General features: G+C 35.3%; 1 long non-coding RNA gene across 2 annotated transcripts in view; it reads right to left on the bottom strand.

The window, feature by feature from the left end:
- Positions 1-1,047: 1,047 nt before the first annotated feature.
- LOC124626471 (uncharacterized) overlaps positions 1,048-21,417 on the bottom strand; it is a 28,336-nt gene continuing 7,966 nt past the window's right edge. Inside the window, exons 2-3 of one of the 2 annotated variants that reach the window (XR_008398317.1) lie at positions 4,938-5,212; positions 1,048-2,640 (exon numbers count right to left, since the gene is read on the bottom strand). This is a non-coding gene — a long non-coding RNA (uncharacterized LOC124626471). Of the gene's footprint in view, positions 2,641-4,937; positions 8,730-21,417 lie in introns of those variants that run through there. The other variant, XR_006981335.2, reaches the window with a different exon arrangement.

Below are 21,417 nucleotides of genomic sequence, written 5' to 3'. Positions count from 1 at the left end.
TCAAAGACTTGAGACTTGACTTGATCTCCACCTCAAAGACTTGACTTGGACTTGGACCTCAGGAACTTGGGAACATATATGGATAGAAGCCATGGAGCATGTTAAACATAATTAAAGCACACTGGGAGGATGGTCCAACACCCAGTAAAAATGTTCAGTATCTCTTGGACCTGCGATTAAACACAGGAAAATGTGCCCCAGGACAAATACAGTGGCTATATAGTAGGTGAGACAATTTACACTGGGAGATAAAGTCCCCATCTGGTTCAAAATGACTTGCCAAGTGGCAAGGACCATTCAAGGTCACACTGTGGGTTGGCGATGTTGACTATGAGGTGCTGCGAACAGGGGAAACCCACAGCATATTTACCACCTTACTGCAAAAATGTCAATTGCTGTACACAAATATAGTCCATCATAAAGCTCTATTTATTTACTCAATTTGTTTAGGTCTGTTTTGTTTTTTCAGCCTAATAATGGCCTCCTTCACAACTACCAAATACAAATTCAACACTTGGAATCAACTCCAGAAATTTTAACGGACGGACTCTGTAAAAAAAACAAACAAAAAAAAAATGGCTGTAATTTAAGCCACTTGAGTTAAAGCTGAAAGTCTACACTTCAATCGCATCTTGATTGCTTCATTTCAAACCCATTGTGGTGGTGTACAGAGGCAAAATGACATAAATTGTATCACTGTCCAAATACTTAAGGACCCAACTATGTTTCACAGTGCGGGCACGTCAGACACTTACATCAGCTAATATAGAGAATAATGATCTTTCATGATCATCCTCTTTTATCCCGTATTCTCTTTAGTCTTTAGCCACACACTGCCAGTCAAAAGTTTGTGCACACCTGATTAAATTCAGTTTTAAACTAGACCAGAGACTGAAGGAAATGCAGCCAACAAATCCTCAGCATATGTAGGAACTCGTTCAAAACTGTTGGAAAGGCGTCCAAGGATACCTTATGAAGTGGGTTGAAAGAATCGTAAGAGTTTGCAAAGGCAAAAAGTAGCTATTTTGAAGAATCAAAAACATAAGATGGTTTGGTTTTCATTTATTCAATAATCATTTGGGGGGGAGGGGGCGGAGGGGCATACACAGAATAATTCCACATAAGTTATTGTATAGTTCTGATGTCTGCATGGTGCCCTGTACCCTAGTGTTCCCGGGACAGACTCCAGATCCGTCCAGTCAGATCCAATGAATGTCTTCACTATTATTTTAAAAGGTAGAAATTACTGAAAATATGGGGGAGAAAATAAACCCCTCTCTATTACAATGCATGTCCAAACTTTTGAATTATACTGTACATTAACTAAAGAGACATGAAGTCAGTGACTAAGTGCTGAGCATGCTGGGGTTTCCTTATGCCGTATGGACCCAAGTCAAAACAAACGATCAAAACAGAATAAAAACATACATAATGAAAAAAAGTACATAAGAAGACAATAAACACAGTGCAATATACAAAAGTGGGGAAGGATTTGCACTTTTTCCAGTGCAGCCATGTTGCGGTGCACCTGGAATGTGAAGTGTGTGAAACACTCTGAAAAGAATATTATTTTGCACTATATATAGTATACTGAGTTATATAGTACACCAATAATTCATTTCTCTCTCTCTCTCTCTCTCTCTCTCTCTCTCTCTCTATTGTTTCCTCCCACTAGCTGAGAGTTCATCACTATCCATGACGTCTTTATTGGGGAGCAGCTCCGGATGTATGGATGTCTAATAAACTAGTTCATGGCTTTAGCCGTGTTTGGCTACTTTATGACTGCTGTTTACTCTCACAGTAAGGTCAGAGAGTCCACAGTCACACACTGATGAGAACTGTTGGATTTTACTAATGTGTGTGTGTGTGCTCATAAACACAGGAGTGTTAATCCCATGGTACACATTACTGAGGCTTTAGGGACTGTGACAGATACTGAAAATGTTTGTCTATATTAAGCAACCTGATTCTCTACATCCTTCCCTCTTTCCCCATCACATTCTTCATCTTTCTCTGAGTGAACAGAGCTCTTTCTGCTCCCACTGCCCCCTATTTAATTGATATATATATATATATATATATATATATATATATATATATATATATATATATATATATATATATATATATTTAATGATGAACAAAGTGTACATACTGTATAGAACAGAACAACAAATCAGTGTTATAAAACAAAATTGTACAAGAAAAGTACATCCTGAATATAATATTGTTGCTGTTGCTTCTTTTTGTTCTTGATAAATGGCAATATCTGAACACATAAATAGTGTTACAGTTTGGTTATTTAGCTTAAAGACTGATAAGAGTTTCATTAGAATTGTTGAGTTATTATTTGGTGGTTTAGTGGTTAGCACATTTGCTTCGCACCTCCAGGGATGGGGGGTTCGAATTCCTCCTCCACCCTGTGTGCACAGAGCATGCTCTCCCTGTGCTTCAAAGGTTTCCTCCGGGTACTCCAGTTTCCTCCCCCAGTCCAAAGATATACACTGTAGGCAGATTTGCATCTCTAAATGGTCCGTAGTATGTGAATGTGTGTGTGAATGTGTCCTGCGATGGGTGTCCAGCGTGTCCCCTGTCTTGTGCCCCGAATCCCCTGGGAAAGGCTCCAGGCTTCCCACGACCCTGTGTAGGATAAGTGGTACAGAAAATGAATGGATTGGGTTATTACTTTTTTTTTCACAAATGCTGTTATAATTAAGGAAGAGTATTTTGTAAAGGTAAAGGGTAATGCTGATAAGTAGGTCTCACCTCTCTTTAACTGTTGCTATAGTGTGATTTATTTTGTCTTATTTTATGTTTTTTTTTAAATCTCAAATCAAACGTGACTTCATACTTTCACATCCATGTAATAGAAATGGGTTTTATTATTGAATTTACCAGTTTCCATATTTTGCCCCCTCTCTCTCTCTCGCTCTCTCTCTCTCACACACACACACACACACACACTGAGGATGTGCTATATTTGAGTGTGTGCTGCCACAGTGACCCATATACAGTAGAGCAAGGAACTGTGGGGATTTATATTTTTTAGTATTTTGACTGATATAATAAATTCCTTTTTAACAGATATGATGGAATTCATGCTTACAGACAGGCTACATGATCTCACCTGGTTGCTTCCATAGGCAACAGCACACTAGGACCTATACTGTGAAAGGTTTGGCAGTCCACATCTGCTCTACGTCTCAGTAGCCTCAAAGACTCACAGATTCTGCAGTCCTTTCCTCCACCCACCCGAATTCCTTTGCTCTCTCTTTCGTCCCATTTCTTATTCTCTCTTTAATTCTCTCTCTCTCTCCTTTTCTTTTCTTCTCTTGAGCTCTCTTTTTACCTTCTCGGTTTTTTCTTCCCACTTCAGAATCCAGATGCCCCAGTGACCCATTTCTATCAGAAAAAAAGTGACTCTGGTAGTGGATAATCATTATTATGTAATCTATGCAGATGTAGAGTTAGTTCATCAGTCAATTTTTGGACCTTCAGAAGTTGAACTTTGCCATGAAAGTCTTCAATTCAGATTGCACTGTAAACCCTGTGAGCTGCATTTTTATTCAGTTACATAAAGTGTGTATTTGCCAATAAAATACAGTACAGTGTAATATGTGACACACTATGGGGATTTTGGGTGACATAAAATAACACCACTAGCATTTGATACATTATTTAAAATACAGTGCACTATTTATACATTACACTACTAATTGTGTGTGTGTGTGTGGGGGGGGGGGGGGGGGGGGGGGGGGGGGGTTTGGGGTTGAGATTGTGTGCTAATTGTGAATTTTCCTCTGGGATTACTTCTCTATCTATTTAACTAACTACCATATTGTTGCACAATCCCTGATCTGAGAGAGAGCAAGAGGAGAAACAAGTTTCTGTCAGGTAAATAGTAATGTTAGCTAGGAATGATATTTTACCTCATGACACTTTATATATTTGGTTACTTACACTAGTTATAGTTACTTAGAGAAAACAGTCTTCACTGAAGTGCAAAGCTCATTATCATTAATGGTATCTAATTACATCTAATAGCATTAACTAACTAACTACCTAGATAGTTATTTAGCTAGTTGTGTAATGCTAAAATAGCTAACTAGCAATCAGTCTGTAGCACATTCATGCTTACCCATTGGTAATAGTCCATTTTTCTGAAAGCTGTTTGCCTTGATTCAATATTAAACCACTACCAGTGGCTCAGTCTGTAATGCTTGTAACATGGGGTTATGACATTCGTTTAACTAGACGCTGAGTAGCTAGGTAAGGTTAGTTGTTACATTTACAATTGCTGTACATTTTTACAGGGTGTCCCAAAAGTGTCTCCATACATAGGGTAAATTAAATATTTTTTTTAGTAAAATGTCTTCCAAAAATATTTCATACTTAATTTATATATATATATATATATATATATATATATATATATATATATATATATATATATATATACAAACAAACACACACACATATATGCCACACATATACGCACATACACACACACACACACACACATATATTGTTTTTTTTTTTATTATAATTTTTTTTGATAGCCTTTAAGAATGTCTTTGACAAAAGAAGAACGTATTGAGATCATCCTCATGGCTGGATTGGGAAGCTGTCGCAAGGTTGCGATGGACTTTAACAGGAAACACGGTGAGCACCTTACACACGACACTGTTGCCAAACTTATTAATAAATTCAAAAAGACTGGAAGTGTTGCAGACTGATCCAAAAGTGGATGTCCACGAACATCCGCTGAAACATAGTCAAACATACTGTATGGAGACTTTTGGGACACCCTGTATTTATTTGTTTGAGGTTACTTTATGGGTATCTGAATATGAAAAATAATAAACCTTTACAGCAAATTAAATGGTAAGCATGTTGTCAGCATTTGATATCACTTCACATATACAGTGGATACTCACACAAAGCAGGGGCGTGTTGACGTGCGTTCCCACTTGCCATTTTTTCTCATCTGCCCTCACACATTTTACATTTAGCCTTATGGGAATAGCGTTCCCGTCTGCATTTTTTGGTCGCAAAAGAGCATCCAAGGTTCAACTTTTCAGAAAATTCCCAACTGACGTCAAGAATTAAATTTTTTTTTTTTTTGCTTTACCTCCAGTCATGTTGCAAGTTGGGACAAACGAGGAAAAAACCATGGAGGATAAAGAGCTGGTGAAGAATTAGTCATCCAAAGCTGCAGCGAAGCAAAAACAACCCTCAAAAAATCTTTATTTAATCTTTATTACTGATAATAATAAATCTAATCTATATAGCAAACCCAGGATAGTTAGTTAGCCGATACTAGCTAGAACTAGAAAGAACATTGTTATGATTATGTTATGGCTTGGCATTATTTTTTCTGAAAGTGTGAAAGCACCCTTACGCTGTAGGAAACATTAGTTACGTGCAGTCGAGCTAGCATACACAGAGCTAGCAGTTAGGTGTCATTCTCTAATTTCAGACTAATGACCACATTCATTCCAGTACATATAGCACACTGTGAGCTCTGAGTGTCTCTGGTGTTCAATACAACCATTCTCTGCAATTCTAGCACATCATCCAGGTATTAATAGTGCACTAGCATGTGAAGAACACAGTTTGAGACAGAGATATAGTTCCTAACACAAAATACTGATCAGTAGGTAAAGAAAGGTCCAAGTGTTCTAGTGCAATTTCGTAATATGTGGCATCTCAACCATTAAATTTCTTTTTTCAAATTGGAGTTTCGTGTTTCGTCCTTCTTGTCTTCATTCTTGCTTAGCCCCAAACTGCTATGTTTCTCAGCTGTGATTCTCAGATAAGCTTAAAGCCAACATTTTGGAAATCATCAATACGCATTGCATGCTTGAAGTGGGGAGAGGGGTGGGCTTGACCATGAATCACATGGACGGTCATGCATACATAGGATTCTCTGACCTAAACCCTCTCCTATGAGATGATGCATGGTCCTGTCATACTTTGTTCTTAATATCAACAGCAAACAGTGCATTTACAATGTCCCTGTAAACAAAGCCTAAATAAAGAATTCCAGCTGCCCTCAGTAGTGGACTTGGACTTTTCTCTCCAACTGTTTATCTCAATTAGTCTTGTCTGGCCCAGAACTAATTTTAGCTGAATTGGCCCTCGTTATTTGAAAAAAAGAGGGCAGGTCACACTGGACTCAATATATGTGGGTTGATGATAGGGTTAATATACTTTTGTTTTTTGAGTGTGTGAGGCTGAGTGATGATTGTATTTTCTAAAAAAAAAAAAAAAAAAAAAAAAGAATCAATTATTCAGACTCGGATTCAGTGCTCTATTTTTAATCTAGGTTGCACTACTTTTCAAATTAAAATCATAACAAAATGGACAGCATGGTGCTGTAGCAACAGGTCCTTGGTTCGATCCTGAGTTCAGGTTACTGTCTATTGGAGATATATAGTCGGCTCCATACATATTTGGACAGTGACACAATTTTTGTAATTTTGCCTCTCTACACCATCAATATGGACTTGAAATGAAGCAATCAAGATGTGATTGAAGTGGAGACTTTCAACTTTAATTCAAGGGCTTTAACAAAAAATATTGCATTAACCTTTTAGGAATGACAACTATCTTTTTTTTTTTTTACAGAGTCCCTCCATTTACACAAGCTCAAAGTAACTGGACAAACTATATATTATAATCAAACTATTACTTGATTAGAAAATCAAGATTATTTTTAATGCTTGGATGCAAATCCTTTGCAATCAATGACTGTCTCAAATCTGGAAACCATGAACATCATCAAATGTTGAGTTTCCCCCCTTGAGTTGCTTTGCCAGGCCTTTACTGCAGCTGCCTTCTGTTGCTGCATATTTGTGGGTCTTTCTGCCTTCAGTTTTGTCTTCAGTAAATGAAAAGCATGCTCAATTGAGTTGAAGTCAGATGACTGATTTGCCCATTTATGAACATTCCATCTCTTTGCATTAGGAAGCTCTTGGGTTGCTTTCGCTGTATGTTTTGGGTCATTATCCATCTGTACTGTGAAGCACCGTCCTATCATTTTTGCAGCATTTGGCTGAATTTGATCAGTATAGCTCTATACACTTCAGAATTCAGCCTGCTACTTCTATCAGCAGTCACATCATCAATAAACACCAGTGAACCAGTTCCATTGGCAGCCATACATGCCCATGCCATAACACTCCCTCCACCATTTTGGACAGATGATGTAGTATGCTTTGGATAATGAGCCCTTCCTTTCCTTCTGCATACTCTTCTATTCCCATCATTCTGGTACAAGTTAATCTTGGTTTTATCTGTCCAAAGAATCTTGTTCCAGGACTGGGCAGGCTTTTCTCTCCGATGTTTTCTAGCAGAGTCTAATCTGCTCTTTCTGTTCTTGAGTGTTACCAGTGGTTTCGCATCTTGAGGTAAACCCCTTGTATATACATTCATGAAGGTGTCTCTTGATTGTAGACTCTGACAATGATACTCCTACCTCCTCCAGAGTGTCCTTGACTTGACTAGATGTTGTGAACGGGGTTTTCTTCAACAAGGAAATAATTCTGTGTTCATCCAATTTAGTTCTTTTCCATGGTCTTCCAGGGCTTTTGATGTTGCTGTGCATTCCTTTTTTTCAAGAATGTACCAAATTGTTGATTTGGCCACTCCTAAAGTTTCTGCTATCTCTCCGATAGGACTGTTTTGGTTTTTTAATCCTAATGATGGCCTCCTTGACTTGCATCGACACCTCTTTGGACTTCATATTATATAGTTATTATAGTTCCCATGAATGGCTACCAAATGCAAATTCAACACTTGGAATCAACTGCAGATCTTTTATCTCATTAATTTGTCATGAAATATTCAAGAGTGGTCTGGAATTTTGTTGGAGGGTGTTGTGCGGGGAGACTGAGTCAGGGGAGTGCATTTCAAGGGGTGGGAGGGCATTACAGTTTAAACTGGCTACCTTTTTTTTCCCAGAAATGAAGAAGGTTTCTATCTTTTATCCACTCAAAAGCCTACAAAAGTGAGTTCTGCACAGGAATGCAAGTTCTGCACATAAGCGTAGTGGGGGTATTCTGCGTGTGGTTATGCAATGTTGACATCCATCAATAGTAGGTCATACTACCTACAGAGTACAGCTAATGGGAACACGTCTCTATCAGAGTGCAAACAGTTACTTTAACTGCGATAGTAGAAACTTTGATATGAATAAAGCTGCGTACACGTACCTGAAATGATCCAGGTTTAATCTATTTCGAATGCCCTTATTCATCTTAATTTATTTTCACTATCATAGCTGTATAAGTATTATATCCACAGTTATATTAGCCTACATGTTTATTAATTCTCTCCAAGCAGAGATTCTTTTAACCGAACGGTGTTTGTTTTGTGCCACACATATTCACATATGTTGTTCGTTGACTTTTCATGTGCCGGTCTATATACTCAAGAAAGCATTTTGTTTGTAGGAGACATGTATAATGCTATTATATATTATATCGGTGTATATATATATGTTTATATTTATATTAAATTTACTCTCTGGCCAAGTAAAAGTTTTTTTATTTGTTTATTATTATTTATTATTTTTATTTATTTCATTATTTTCTTAGCTTACTTGTAGAGACAACTTGTAGAGACAGTGAAAAATGACTTGCAATAATCCTGAAAGTACTTTAGGTTAAAATAAATGATAAAGTGTGCCCCCTAAAAGCACAAGTGGCCCCAGCCTGCCTGCCCCCCCTCCCCCCCCCCCCCCCCCCCCCCCCCCCCCCCCCCCCCCCCCCCCCCCCCCCCCGCTACTATAGTACCGCCTGTAGAAAAAAATGAGGAAATAGGCCACACCCGACCATGAAACTGCTTTTCAGTGAACTGTCCGATTACTTTTGAGCCTATGAGAATGGAGAGAATCTGCAAAAAAAAAACAGTAAATGCAATATTTTTAGTAAACACCTTGAATTAAAGCTGAAAGTCTGCACTTTACTCGCATCTTGATTGCTTCTTTACAAATTCATTGTGGTGGTGCGCAGACGCAAAATGACAAAAACTGTGTCCCTGTCCAAATACTTATGGACCCAACTGTACATGTTCTCCCCAGACCCATGTGGATTTCTTCTGGGTTCTCTGGTTTCCTTCGACTTTTGAAAAAACACTGGCGACCTAAAACTTAAAATGCCCCCATGTGTGAATGAGTGTGTGAATGGTGGCGAGTGATGTTCTGGCATCCCAGTCAGGGTGTATTCCTTCCTTCATGCCCAGTTTGGGTAGACTCCAGATCCACTGCAACTCTGACCAGGATCAATCCTTTATTGAAGATGAATGAAATAATGAGTTAAATAAAACATTGTTTTTGTACTCTTTTGATTCCTATAAAACAGTGGTTCTCAACCGGGGGGGCACAAATAGTTTTCAAGAAAAAAGCACAGACAGGGCATCACGTGGGGACTTGGTGTATTTTATTGCTATTCAAATAGAAAGCGCATAAATGAAAAGCCCAGCGTTCCCGCTCCCTCTGTATTTTCTTTTTGCTGGGGAGAGGTGGAGCCTCTCTTAGCCTGCCTTTTATCTAGCTGTCAGTGGAGACCACCTAGTGACAAATCTAGCAACATTTTGGACAAATTGCTCTGTTCAGTGATTGACTTCAGTGATGTCATGGATAACGAGACCCGCCCTTCGTCCCAACTTACATGATTCGTATGTGAATGTTTTTAGAATGCAAGACGAATGTAATGCAACATGTTTTACATGTAAAATAGTCCACGTTACTAAGGCTAGTTCTCTTGTTCAAAGTAGCTATAGTGTTCAGAAACATTTTATATCATTCATGTTCAATACCCATCCGTTATATAGTTTTATAAAAGTCATAAAAGTTATTTTTTTAAAATAAAGTACAAAAACACAAAAGCAAAAAAATCTATCATCTATCTATCTATCTATCTATCAAAACAGAAAAATTATACATACATACATGCACATATATATATATATATATATATATATATATATATATATATATATATATATATATATATATATATATATATGGGGAGGCTTAGAGGGGTTTTAGTTAGAACCTCTGCTATAAAATGTCTGGTTGAAGTAAGTTCAGTGTTTGTATATAGCATTATTCTGATTTAGCTGTACACTTGACTGGAATTATACTGTATTAGCACCGACATCACATGTCATGTTCACAATATGTAAATCTGAAAGCCACATAACAGCATGGCTTGGTAAACTACTTTTCATATTTGTTCCTGTAAAACACCACACCTTTTTTTTTTCAGCACTTACTGTTGACACTTTCTTCACTTTCTGACAGTTTCTCACATACACACACTCACGAATATACACACACACACACACACACACACACACACTGACAGCAATGCGGTTACATGCTAACCCTAAACTCAAACAAGAATCCATACTTCCTAAGTAATAAGTAAACGGAGTTCAAAACACCCAGTTTACATGCAGCTCAAAAATCTGCTAATAATCCGCATGACTGTTCAGTCAGTCGCCTGACTGAGATCAATCCGATTGAACGAGGTGGATAATTCAATCGATCTGTCACGCAGTCAGATGATCGACTATAATATGAGAAAAAAGTTGTGTCAGTATAAACGGTGCAAAAGTCTAAATTGTTGGTTGCTCTAACTTGTAACATGCACTATAAGCACTGTTCATATCGTAACCCTCTGCTGGCTGAATGATTACATTTAAATTATCAAAAAAAATGCTTTGTGGATTTTTATTACTTGAATTAGTTCAAGCAATAAAAAATAAATGTTAAAAAAAATAATTAAAAGGTAGGAGTAGTTTAGATCAATTTTTGCCATATGGCAACAACGTGCATTGGTGGAAAGTATCATATAGTCAAAAATAACACAAAATGTATGAGATTACAATTCCAATTACTGCATTTTCCAGACTATATGTTGCAGAGGGGTTTTTTGCCACCTAGTAAGCATGTTATATCTTCTAGAAAGGAACTACAATTGTAAAAAGTATGTGGATGGATTTACTCACTCAAAAAACATACAAACATTCGAGCCACACATGATTTGGGTGAAGTATATTATGAACTCTTTCTCTTGAATTCTTCACTCTTTCCCCTGAAACTATGGTGCAGTTGTAAAATGTCTGAAATGAGCACAATTTCAAAGTACAATTATGTATCATTGCCTATCATAAATTCATTGTTAAATAAATTAATTGTTGCCATATGGCAACACCATTCAGTAAAAGGTTTAAACATAGTGACAACTCTGTATATAATAATATTCTTTCATAATATTAATTCATTCATCTTCCGTAAGAGCTTCATCCTGATCAGGCTAGCGGTGAATCCGGAGCCTATCCCAGGAGTGCTGGGTATGAGGCTGGAATAGTGCATCGCTGGGTACCATAAACACACACACACACACACACACACACACACACACACACACACACATTCATATACAGTATAGGGGCAATTAAATGTAGCCAGTTCTGACAGCTACTAGAATGTTTTTAGGAAGTGGATGGAAACCGGAAGATATAGAGAAAACCCGGGGAGAACATGAGGTACTCTGCACAGTTTCACACTGACCCAAATCAGTGCTAATATTTTTTTTATCCGGTATTTTTATCTGTGCATTTTTTAAACAGCGCAATTCCCCACCTCCCCCACATTCCAATAGCGTGCTAAATATATTGTTACATAGATATATAGTTGAGCTATGTACGAAGGGATTTTGTTGAACAGCCCGTACAATTACATAAAACATAATGTACAAACAGCATAGAAACATTCTCTGTCCATCATCAACTTAACACTGACAACACTTCGCTGCGGGCAAGGTTGTGAAAATGGCTGTATTGCTGTAAGTTCGTCAGATTCCTGAGAAGTGTGTGTGTATATGAATGAGTCAGAGTCAGGGTGTGGTCCTACTCTGAGTCATCACCCATCCCCCATCCCCCCCCCCCCACACACATCTACATACAGGATCAGGTTGAAATAGATAAAACAATGGTGTATGTACATGTTTTGGTTTTCTCCACTTATGAGTCACTCAGTTCAATATCAATCTGTCATGCTAAAAAAGGGCTGAGTTGCAAAATCGTACAGGAAATATGGTGCATCACAATATCACTTTACAGCATCGCATGTGTAATGGCTTGAACATTGCTTCAAGTGGTCCAGAGAGATCACTCTCAGCCAGGGGAGTAGCCAGGAGTTAATTTCAAGAGGCGGGTGGAAATGTACTATACAACATTATATTGTGAAATGTGACATGCTCATGCTTTTTGGGTGGATGCCGGACAGTAGGAGTAGGGGAAGCATGCATGATTCTGATTGGTTAAATCTGGTGCTCGCAATAGCATTAAAATGTTAATAAACAAACTCAGGCTATTTGAGTATGAAATTGTAATGGAATCTTTTATGAACATCATTACATACAACATAACTTGATGCGTATATATATTCAGTTATAAGCACCCACAAGTAAGCATTTGGAACTGATATAAAATATTTCAGGGGGGTTCAAACCCAAAATCCAGCCCTCTAGCGACGCCTCAGCTCTCAGTCAACATCAGTTTATTAAAAGCACTGCTTTCTCTCTTTTATACCTGTTTTTTCTTAACAAAAGGAGGCTTAGGCTACTTATGCATGTGATTTGTGAGATCAAATCGTAGCCAGGTGTCTGAAAGAGAGCATTACTGTCCGGCTCGCTGTGTGGGAACGACAGCCTTTCTCCCTCGACCTGTCAATCAGTGTGACATGAGGAAACTTGTTCAACTTCACCCTCTCTGAATGGTAGCTGTGAGACTGGCTATGACTGAACTGGAGAAGAAAATTCCCGTTTTTCCAGTTCCCGTTATTCATGTTCCTGTTTTACATGTTATAGAACAGAGATTGATTAATGGCACATGTCATTACGTCCCCACACCACGCCATCCGACGTTCCCTCCAGAATTTCGAAATACAGTTCGTCTTCGTTATGGTACCGTATACAGTTTTGGGTGTTTTTTATTTAAAATTTTACAAAAGCTTCAAGTGCAGTTAATTATTTGTCATGCTATACGTGCAATTGGACGACTGCTTGAAGCCGTGGGCTGCGTCCAAAACCACGTACTTACCTGCTATATAGTAGCTGAGATACATGTATTTCACCTACTATATGCATGTATTTCACCTACTATTTAGTAGGTGAAATACTTGTATATAGTAGGTGAAATACTTGTATATAGCAGGTGAAATACATGTATATAGTAGGTGAAATACAAGTTTTTTGGCTACGATATAGTAGGTGAAATACTTGTATATAGTAGAATAAGTGTATATAGTAGGTAAAATACATGAATATAGTAGGTGAAATACATGTATATAGTAGGTGAAATACATGTAAGTAGTAGGTGAAATACATGTATATAGTAGAATACGTGTATATAGTAGGTGAAATACACATGTTTTGGCTACTATATAGTAGGTGAAATACATGTATGTAGTACAATACGTGTATATAGTAGGTGAAATACTTGTACATAGTAGGTGAAATACATGTATATAGTAGAATACGTGTATATAGTTGGTGAAATACTTGTATATATTAGGTGAAATACACGTATTTCGGCTACAATATAGTAGATGAAATACATGTATATGGTAGAATACATGTATATAGTAGGTGAAATACATGTATATAGTAGAATACGTGTATATAGTAGGTGAAAGACATGTATATAGTAGAATACGTGTATATAGTAGGTGAAAGACATGTATATAGTAGGTGAAATACGTGTATATAGTTGGTGAAATACTTGTATATATTAGGTGAAATACACGTATTTCGGCTACAATATAGTAGGTGAAATACATGTATATGGTAGAATACATGTATATAGTAGGTGAAATACATGTATACAGTAGGTGAAATACATGTATATAGTGGAATACGTGTATATAGTAGGTGAAATACACGTTTTTTGGTTACGATATAGTAGGTGAAATACATGTATATAGTAGAATATGTGTATATAGTAGGTGAAAGACATGTATATAGTAGGTGAAATACACGTATTTCGGCTACGATATAGTAGGTGAAATACATGTATATAGTAGAATACATGTATATAGTAGGTACAATACATGTATATAGTAGAATATGTGTATATAGTAGGTACAATACATGTATATAGTAGAATATGTGTATATAGTAGGTGAAAGACATGTATATAGTAGGTGAAATACACGTATTTCGGCTACGATATAGTAGGTGAAATACATGTATATAGTAGAATACATATATATAGTAGGTAAAATACATGTATATAGTAGAATACGTGTATATAGTAGGTACAATACATGTATATAGTAGAATACGTGTATATAGTAGGTGAAATACATGTATTTCGGCTACGATATAGTAGATGAAATACATGTATATGGTAGAATACATGTATATAGTAGGTGAAATACATGTATATAGTAGAATACGTGTATATAGTAGGTGAAATACATGTATATAGTAGGTGAAACACACGTATTTCAGCTACGATATAGTAGGTGAAATACATGTATATGGTAGAATATATGTATATAGTAGGTGAAATACATGTATACAGTAGGTGAAATACATGTATATAGTAGGTGAAATACACGTTTTTTGGTTACGATATAGTAGGTGAAATACATGTATATAGTAGAATACGTGTATATAGTAGGTGAAAGACATGTATATAGTAGGTGAAATACGTGTATATAGTTGGTGAAATACTTGTATATATTAGGTGAAATACACGTATTTCGGCTACAATATAGTAGGTGAAATACATGTATATGGTAGAATACATGTATATAGTAGGTGAAATACATGTATACAGTAGGTGAAATACATGTATATAGTAGGTGAAATACACGTATATAGTAGAATACATGTATATAGTAGGTGAAATACATGTATATAGTAGAATACGTGTATATAGTAGGTGAAATACATGTATATAGTAGGTGAAATACATGTATATAGTAGAATACATGTATATAGTAGGTGAAAGACATGTATATAGCAGGTGAAATACATGTATATAGTAGGTGAAATACACGTATTTCGGCTACGATATAGTAGGTGAAATACATGTATATAGTAGAATACATGTATATAGTAGGTAAAATACATGTATATAGTGGAATACGTGTATATAGTAGGTGAAACACACGTATTTCAGCTACGATATAGTAGGTGAAATACATGTATATGGTAGAATACATGTATATAATATGTGAAATACATGTATGTAGTAGGTGAAATACTTGTATATAGTAGGTGAAATACATGTATATAGTAGGTGAAACACACGTATTTCGGCTACGATATAGTAGGTGAAATACATGTATATGGTAGAATACATGTATATAGTAGGTAAAATACATGTATATAGTAGAATACGTGTATATAGTAGAATACGTGTATATAGTAGGTGAAATACACATATTTCGGCTACGATATAGTAGGTGAAATACATGTATATAGTAGAATACGTGTATATAGTAGGTGAAATATATGTAAGCAATAGGTGAAATACATGCATATAGTAGGTGTAACACACGTATTTCAGCTACGATATAGTAGGTGAAATACATGTATATGGTAGAATACATGTATATAGTAGGTGAAATACTTGTATATAGTAGAATACGTGTATATAGTAGGTGAAATACATGTATATAGTAGGTCAAATACTTGTATATAGTAGAATACGTGTATATAGTAGGTGAAATACATGTAAGTAATAGGTGAAATACATGTATATAGTAGGTGAAACACACGTATTTCAGCTACGATATAGTAGGTGAAATACATGTATATAGTAGGTGAAATACATGTATATGGTAGAATACGTGTATATAGTAGGTGAAAGACATGTATATAGTAGGTGAAATACATGTATTTCGGCTACGATATAGTAGATGAAATACATGTATATGGTAGAATACATGTATATAGTAGGTGAAATACATGTATATAGTAGAATACGTGTATATAGTAGGTGAAATACATGTATATAGTAGGTGAAATATACGTATTTCGGCTACGATATAGTAGGTGAAATACATGTATATAGTAGAATACATGTATATAGTAGGTACAATACATGTATATAGTAGAATACTTGTATATAGTAGGTACAATACATGTATATAGTAGAATACGTGTATATAGTAGGTGAAATACATGTAAGTAATAGGTGAAATACATGTATATAGTAGGTGAAACACACGTATTTCAGCTACGATATAGTAGGTGAAATACATGTATATGGTAGAATATATGTATATAGTAGGTGAAATACATGTATATAGTTTTTGAAATACTTGTATATATTAGGTGAAATACACGTATTTCGGCTACAATATAGTAGGTGAAATACATGTATACAGTAGGTGAAATACATGTATATAGTAGGTGAAATACACGTATATAGTAGAATACATGTATATAGTAGGTGAAATACATGTATATAGTAGAATACGTGTATATAGTAGGTGAAATACATGTAAGTAATGGGTGAAATACATGTATATAGTAGGTGAAATACATGTATATAGTAGGTGAAACACATGTATATAGTAGGTGAAATACATGTATATAGTAGAATACATGTATATAGTAGGTGAAAGACATGTATATAGCAGGTGAAATACATGTATATAGTAGGTGAAATACATGTATATAGTGGAATACGTGTATATAGTAGGTGAAACACACGTATTTCAGCTACGATATAGTAGGTGAAATACATGTATATGGTAGAATACATGTATATAATATGTGAAATACATGTATGTAGTAGGTGAAATACTTGTATATAGTAGGTAAAATACATGTATATAGTGGAATACGTGTATATAGTAGGTGAAATACATGTATATAGTAGGTGAAACACACGTATTTCGGCTACGATATAGTAGGTGAAATACATGTATATGGTAGAATACATGTATATAGTAGGTAAAATACATGTATATAGTAGAATACGTGTATATAGTAGAATACGTGTACATAGTAGGTGAAATACATGTATATAGTAGAATACGTGTATATAGTAGGTGAAATACACGTATTTCGGCTACGATATAGTAGGTGAAATACATGTATATAGTAGAATACATGTATATAGTAGGTGAAATATATGTAAGCAATGGGTGAAATACATGCATATAGTAGGTGAAACACGTATTTCAGCTACGATATAGTAGGTGAAATACATGTATATAGTAAAATACATGTATATAGTAGGTGAAATACTTGTATATAGTAGGTCAAATACTTGTATATAGTAGAATACGTGTATATAGTAGGTGAAATACATGTATATAGTAGGTGAAATACATGTAAGTAATAGGTGAAATACATGTATATAGTAGGTGAAACACACGTATTTCAGCTACGATATAGTAGGTGAAATACATGTATATAGTAGGTGAAATACATGTATATGGTAGAATACGTGTATATAGTATGTGAAATACATGTATATAGTAGGTGAAAAACTTGTATATAGTAGAATACGTGTATATAGTAGGTGAAATACATGTATATAGTAGGTGAAATACACGTATTTCGGCTACGATATAGTAGGTGAAATACATGTATATGGTAGAATACATGTATATAGTAGGTAAAATACATGTATATAGTAGAATACGTGTATATAGTAGGTGAAATACATGTATATAGTAGGTGAAATACACGTATTTCGGCTACGATATAGTAGGTGAAATACATGTATATAGTAGAATACATGTATATAGCAGGTGAAATACATGTATATAGTAGGTGAAATACATGTATATGGTAGAATACGTGTATATAGTAGGTGAAATACTTCGATATAGTAGGTGAAATACATGTATATAGTAGGTGAAATACATGTATATAGTAGGTGAAATACTTGTATATAGTAGAATACGTGTATATAGTAGGTGAAATACATGTATATAGTAGGTGAAACACACGTATTTCAGCTACGATATAGTAGGTGAAATACATGTATATAGTAGGTGAAGTACATGTATATGGTAGAATACGTGTATATAGTAGGTGAAATACTTGTATATAGTAGAATACGTGTATACAGTAGGTGAAATACTTGTATATAGTAGGTGAAATACATGTATATAGTAGAATACGTGTATATAGTAGGTGAAATACTTGTATATAGTAGGTGAAATACATGTATATGGTAAAATACATGTATATAGTAGGTGAAATACTTGTATACAGTAGGTGAAATACTTGTATGTAGTAGGTGAAATACATGTATATAGTAGAATACGTGTATATAGTAGGTGAAATACATGTAAATAGTAGAATACGTGTATATAGTAGGTAAAATACATGCTTATAGTAGGTGAAATACATGTATTTCGGCTACGATATAGTAGGTGAAATACATGTATATGGTAGAATACATGTATATAGTAGGTGAAATACATGTATATAGTAGGTGAAATACATGTATATAGTAGAATACGTGTATATAGTAGGTGAAATACATGTCAGTAATAGGTGAAATACATGTATATAGTAGGTGAAACACACGTATTTCGGCTACGATATAGTAGGTAAAATACATGTATATGGTAGAATACATGTATATAGTAGGTGAAATACATGTATATGGTAGAATACGTGTATATAGTATGTGAAATACATGTATATAGTAGGTGAAATACTTGTATATAGTAGGTGAAATAAATGTATATAGTAGAATACATGTATATAGTAGGTGAAATACCTGTATATAGTAGAATACGTGTATATAGTAGGTGAAATACACGTATATGGTAAAATACATGTATATAGTAGGTGAAATACATGTATATAGTAGGTGAAGTACATGTATATGGTAGAATACGTGTATATAGTAGGTGAAATACATGTATATAGTAGGTGAAATACTTGTATATAGTAGAATACGTGTATATAGTAGGTGAAATACTTGTATATAGTAGGTGAAATACATGTATATGGTAAAATACATGTATATAGTAGGTGAAATACTTGTATACCGTATGTGAAATACTTGTATGTAGTAGGTGAAATACATGTATATAGTAGAATACGTGTATATAGTAGGTGAAATACATGTATATAGTAGAATACGTCTATATTGTAGGTGAAATACATGTAAATAGTAGAATACGTGTATATAGTAGGTGAAATACATGTTTATAGTAGGTGAAATACACGTATTTCGGCTACGATATAGTAGGTGAAATACATGTATATAGTAGAATACGTGTATATAGTAGGTGAAATACATGTATATAGTAGGTGAAATACATGTATATAGTAGAATACATGTATATAGTAGGTGAAATACATGTATATAGTAGGTGAAATACTTGTATATTAGGTGAAATACTTGTATATGCAAGCATTTCACTTGCTATATACAAGTATCTCGTCAGCAAAAACTTCCCCATATCAACAGATACACGTTCTGTAAAGCCGTTTATGTGGAGTGTCTAGCCTACAAATCCCTGCGCAGATTGTATCTAAAGAAACAGTGACAATCTACAGCAATAATATAAACCTGTAATTTGCCTTGTAGCCCGAGCTACTGTCAAAGCTGCGGTTATAGAAAATAAATCTCAACACCTTCCGACCAATCGGATTTGAGATTTCGACAGGGCTATAATAATGTAATAATAATCAGGTTTCGTCGTGTGTCTTAGTAATGATATATCGACTCAGCCCTAGTTCGGTTTTCCGTTTTCGTTTAATGCTCTTAGCATACCAGTGTGGTTCATTATAATGTGCCATCCAAACACTGTCATAAAGTTTTTGGCTATGGATGGCTCACAGCACTGGGAAGTGATGTGTATGTGTGTGTGTGTGTATGTGTGTGTGTGTGTGTGTTAATTAGAGGTCGTGCAGGGAGAGAGGCTTGAGATTCCACACACTCAAGGCCTCTGAATCAAACAACCTGGTGCTTTTTGGTGGTTTTTTTTGCACTTTCATGCCAACTGGTATCAATCCAGCACCAGTGGAGCAAAATGCTCAGGACACGGTCTTTATAATGAGGTGCAGTTGCACACTGAGTCACCATTTGATCAGATCCATATATGCTATATATATATATATATATATATATATATATATATATATATATATATATATACCATATATGCTATAGGTCTCTTTGTAGGAATTACTGACTGTAGTTCATCTGTTGTTGTGCGCAAGCCCCTTCTACCCCTAATCCAGCAATGGAAAGAGACCACCACAGGACCTTCACTACCACATCAGATATGTATGTAGTGGACCTTTCCACCACCTGGAACCATCAATCTAACATAGTCCTGTGATATAAACAATAATTAAGGACTACTAAATGACGTCATACAACAAATGAGTCTAGTTCCCATGTGCCTCTTAAGACTGTATATGTGTCTAATAAAGAATAAACAGCATTTTAAAAAATTATGATGTCATTTATATTCTATAGTTACTTATATATTATAATATAATCATAATCAAAGTCAGTTTCCTGAGATGTGAATAAGATAAACACATTTTCGTGTGCGGATTAAATGTGTGCTGATATTTCTCTTCCATGCCATGATAATTATATCAGGATTTACAATATTATCACTCATGCTGAACTATAGAACAGGAATTATGACTGTCTAAGACAAATAATAACAATATTTACATATTCAAAAGCAAAAGAGATCCACAGTGATCTCGGCTTCTTAAACTCAGTAGCTTTTGTCTATAGAAACAGCCGTTACTTGTTGAGTAAATGCGTCTTGTTTTGCTAGATTTAGGACAGATGTGCTGAATAAATCCATGTAACTGATGTTTATTCGGGTTTCAAGTGACATATTGCAAATAGCGAACCATTTCCAGAGTTTTCTGTGGCTTGCATTCTATCTATACAACCATGCCATAATATTATTTATACCTTATGTAGTGAGCACATGTAGTGCATTTGGGATTCCTGCCTTAAGGTATGTCGGAGGCTTAAATGATGAAGAGGAAGAGGTTTTTATGTGGATCTCATGTCATCTAGGAAAGTAAAACAAAACAAGAAATATTTTTCGAGTGATAATAAGTAATAGCGGTGCGAACCGTACGAAACAACAATTTCAAACGATGTGATTATTTTGTTACTGTTCAGTCCCTCCAGGATTTTTGCCATTTTGCGATCGCAGAAATGAATGCGCATCCAAATTTTCAAAATTGTCCAAATTGTCATGTCACGTCATCAGGACGCGCATTCAGCCAAAGCCCTCTTTGATTCACATGCGTCGAACATGCATACAGCTAAAAGGTCTCATTTACGAACATTTACCCCACAAAATCCTGTATGGACTGGTTCATGTTGCTGCTTAACAAAGCAACACTATTTTCGTCAGTGGTTTATGTG

This window comes from Ictalurus punctatus, chromosome 2 (genome assembly GCF_001660625.3).
Source record: "Ictalurus punctatus breed USDA103 chromosome 2, Coco_2.0, whole genome shotgun sequence".
Taxonomy (NCBI): Eukaryota; Metazoa; Chordata; class Actinopteri; order Siluriformes; family Ictaluridae; genus Ictalurus; species Ictalurus punctatus.
Note: the sequence above shows the minus strand (reverse complement) of the source record. Positions and strands in the feature narration are given on the sequence as shown.